The 4,723-nt window shown below is 39.5% G+C and overlaps 1 protein-coding gene across 2 annotated transcripts in view; it reads left to right on the top strand.

Annotated features, from left to right (window-relative positions):
- Positions 1 to 4,723, top strand: part of LOC106880387 (N(6)-adenine-specific methyltransferase METTL4) — an 85,069-nt gene that overhangs the window by 66,216 nt on the left and 14,130 nt on the right. The window lies entirely within an intron of this gene.

The following is a 4,723-nucleotide window of genomic DNA, read 5'->3' as shown; positions in this document are numbered from 1 at the left end:
CCACCCTCCACCTGCACTGCTCTGCTCTTACTCTCACATGTCTATGACGCGCACACACACACACACACGCATCTGCACGTCCTCTCTCATTCTTTTTCTCCTCTCCCATGTTTCAGTCTGCACACACACACACTCTCTCTCTCTCTCTCTCTTCACTCTCTCTCTCTCTCTTCTCTCTCTCTCACTCATGTGCACACATTCATGCACACACACTCTCACACGCACATGTACATCTCTCACACGCACTCACTTTCTCATATACACACACACACACACACAGAGTCTTTGTCTCTCTCTCTCTACCTTTTGTTGTCTGTCTCTCTATTTGTCTCTCTCTGTTTTAGTCTGCACACACACGCACACACATATCATACACATACACATGCTCTCTTTCTCTCTCCTCATTTCTGTCTGTCTGTCTGTCTCTCTTCCTCCTTTTTCTCTGTTTCAGTCTGCACACACACACACACACACACACACACATCATGTACATACACAGCCTCTCTCTCTCCTTACAGCTGATGCTGTAGACAAAGGACTTGATAACATTCCTGGGTGTTGGAGGTGGAGGAGAAAGAAGAAGAGGAGGAGGAGGTGAGGTGGCAGGGTGCAGGAATGACAGAAGGATGGAGGAAAAGAGAGAAATATGAGAGGGGGAGGGGAAGGGCGTCACTGTCACTGCCCAACCATATATACACCCATCCACACATGGAGGGTCACATGGTCCCCACATGCATCCACATTCATCACCTCCACCACTGACACTCCCCACTCAGTCTTACCCACAAGCAGCAGCAGCAGTAGTAGTAGTAGTAGGATGGAGGAAAGAATGAATGAATGAATGAAGAAAGAGAAGAAGAAGAAGAAGGAAAAGGAGAAGTGAATGAATGAAGAAATGGTAGAATAAGACAAAGGCAGAGGGTGAAAGAAACAGGTGGAGGAGGAGGAAGAGTAGGAGGATAAGGATAAGGATCCTTTGTTTGTTTGTTGTTGTCAGCCCCAAGTGGAAGCAGTGAAAGTGTTGTAGACAATTGGGTCTGTTCTTATAAAATTCCATTGAAAGGAACATTATTGGCAGATAAGTATCTAACCCCCACCCCTGCTGCTGCTGCTGATCTTGCAGCCATCATCATCATCATCATCATCATCATCATCATTGTCATGGTCATTGTTGGCTCAACAACTTCTTCTGATGCGACACTTGACTTCCTAGAAATAGCAGCTAAACTGCCTTCATCTCACACTTTACTGAGCAGCACGGATGATGTAGTTGTAGATGTAGATGAAGGCAAGATGGTCATGGCTGGAACGGCTTTGCTCGTAGGTTGCTGCACCCGGGTTGACTTGGGATTAAGCAGGGTCTTGGAAGAGAATTTAATAACCAGAAAACAACACACACACATATACACACATGCAGAGGCACACGCTCATACACACACACACACACACACGTAGTCATACACACTCACACACAACATGTAGTCACACACACACATGTAGTCACGCACTCACACACACGTAGTCACTCACACACACACATGCACACACAGTTGTTAAATGATGTTTGCACCTTTGATTCCCGATGTGTGCAGTTTCTCTCCGACATGTTGCATCTAATTTCCTTTTGTGTCTCTTGTTCAATAAATGGATTTTTAGTAATAGCAAGAAGCACTGAAAGACAGTGGTAGAACTTATGAAGAAAGCGGATATTATGATGTCTTAACTTAGCCATGTAACAGTCTACAGTTTTTTATTATTATTGGATTGGACTTATAATTTAAAGAAATGTTTTTACTGCTATGTCTGGGAAATAAAATCACAGAGTGGATGAGAAAGAGGAGATAAAGAGAATACAATCTCACAATGGATTAAAATTAGAATTTTTAAGAATTTACTAGTCAGTGTAGACTTCAAAAATTATCTTTTCTTTTTAGTAAAAGTTACATAGTCCAAACTAATTAATAAGCAGCTTTCTTTATCATAGTATTGACTTGTAGCAGTAGTAGTAGTAGTAGTAGTAGTAGTTGTTGTTTCTTACCTCCAGGTCAATCATAATGGAGTAAACCTTTGATCAGAAGCAATCCATCAATGACCATCCATTCTTTTTCCTATTTGTTGACAGACCATTACCACATTATCCAATGCAGTCAATCTGTAATACAGAGTGAGATGTGACTGTTATTTCTAGCAACCTTAACAACCACTCTGACTCCTATTAAGAATAATTTTTTTGTTTGTATCTAAGCAGTATATTTCTTTTACCTGACTGGATTCCAGTTTGTTTAAGAAATTCTAAATACCAGATCTATTACCATTTTCATAAGCAATTTCATTCATAAGCCACATTGGCTCTCTTTTTGATGTCTTTGTACCATTTCTGCAGAACTGGCATCAAAGAGTTTGCTAGTGGAAGAGTTAAACCATTTACGGTTGACATGTTAAATATTTGGAACTCTAGAATCAGATGTGTTTGCGATACACTCTCAGACTGACATTTCTGCTACACCATCAACTATTTGGTTTCCAGAGATTAATCCTCTTCAGATTCCCAGACTTTTCTTCCTGAAAATGTCTGCAAATTCTTTGCTTTGAGAGGGAAATTAATAACATTTATATATCCAACTCCATTAAAGAAAAATAGTTATTACTCTCCCTACACACGCATATATACATACACACGTGTGTAAACATAAATATATGTGTGTGTATAAAGATGGATAAATATGTATACCAATTTATCTCTCTCTCTCTCTCTCTCTCTCTCTGTTTATACACATACACACACACACTTCACTATGCTTCAATGATTCCAGCTTCACTTCATCAAAGTTTTTATGTTCCATCTACTAAAGATGGGATGTATGTACATATTTGTGTGTGTGTTTGTGAGTGTGCATGTACACACACACACACACGCATACATATTTGCATGTATGTATACCTACCTACATACATACCCTACTAACACAAATGCATACATACACATACAAACTTAATTCTTGTCCCATGTAACAGATTCTTTGATGTGAAGAGAATAATGATAATAATAATAATTTCTGTGAGCACAAATTCCACAGATTTGTAGGAAGAGATACATCCGATCATATCGACACCAGTACATCACTGGTTTTTTTTTTTTATTGACACCAGAAGAATGCAATGTAAGCTTGACTCTTGAGAGATTTGAACTCAAAACCTAAATTAATGGATTTTAGATGAAAAGATTAGAAAGAGGAAGAGGAGGAGAAAGAGTATTGTTTATGATTCTCTAAAAGGCTTCAGAGACTAGAGGCATGAGGAGAAGGGAGTTAGGGTTATTCTCAGGCCTGAGAGATGCATAGCCACTCATATGTGTGTGTGTGTTTAATAACAGTTTGGTTCTTCTGCTATGTGATGAAACCAGACCTTTCCTATGTACCTATGACACTTGAAGATCATGGCTGAGGGCTCAGCCCCGATGGTCAGACATCTAAAAACAGAATCTCTCATGGCTCTTATTAACAAATCTCAGTTTGCTGACAGAATTTCTGAACATGACTGACCAAATTCTCACATGGTCACTCATCTACAAATAGTCTTTCTACTGACCACTGGATTCTATAGTATAGTACCCTGTGGTACCTTGTCTCTGGCTTTCTGTAGATCAACAAATATTATGTGTAATAGCTTGCATTTTGCTAAGGCCTCCTACACTTAGGAAGAAAAACCCTTGTTATTTTGTTCTATCTTTCTCAAATTCATTTCATGCAGTAATACCTCACTTTACGAACATCTCTGATCACAAATAGACAGTTTGTTATCTCTCTCTCTCCCTCTCTCCCCCTCTCTCTCTCTCTCTCTCTCTCTCTCTCTCTCTCTCTCTCTCTCTCTCTCTCTCTCTCTCTCTCTCTCTCTCTCTCTAAAGCACGATTTATTTGTGATCAGAGTTGTTTGAAAACCGAGTAACTACTGTCTTCATTTCCCTGTAACAATCCATGGTGACCCTTGCTTCTTTGATGCAAGCCATTGGTAAAGACCCCTTGTTTTACCTGGTTCACTCTGTAAGTGACTAGCTTGGACCCTATTTCATGGGATATTTTCACTCTTGCTGTCTCTTTCTTTCTCTCTCTCTCTCTCACACACACACATGATCATACACGAACACACACATACACATATACACTCACACACATACAAACACACACGCGCACACACACACACACACATGAACACATACACAAACACATGCTCATATGTACACATATGCACATACAAATGCACACGTATGCACACACTCACACACACACACACACACACACACATACACACACACACACACACACAGAGTGGGTATGTGACATAAATGACAGTTATCTTTTGTGATGTTTAAAACAGAAATAAGCTATTGTACACACATACATATACTGTACTCACTCAGAAATATTATACCTCCTCGATCATCTATTTATAAATGTGTGTGTGTGTGTGTACAAGTACAAAAGAAGTGACAGGAAGAGAAATAAAAAGGAAAAAAATCAAAACAGTTTTCTCTGTCAGGTTATGAATATATTTCAAGATAGGGACGTCAGCTCTGTCCCTGTGTATTGGTGTGTGTGTGTGTGTGTGTGTGTGTGTGTGTGTGTGTGTGTATGTAGATTGATGGACAATGAAGTCTCTTGAGGCTATACACATACGCATATATGCCAAACATAAAACATGGATGTTAAATAATGACATATATATA

The sequence above is a fragment of the Octopus bimaculoides genome, chromosome 19, assembly GCF_001194135.2.
Source record: "Octopus bimaculoides isolate UCB-OBI-ISO-001 chromosome 19, ASM119413v2, whole genome shotgun sequence".
NCBI classification, from domain to species: Eukaryota; Metazoa; Mollusca; class Cephalopoda; order Octopoda; family Octopodidae; genus Octopus; species Octopus bimaculoides.
This window is presented reverse-complemented; position numbering and strand designations above follow the sequence as displayed.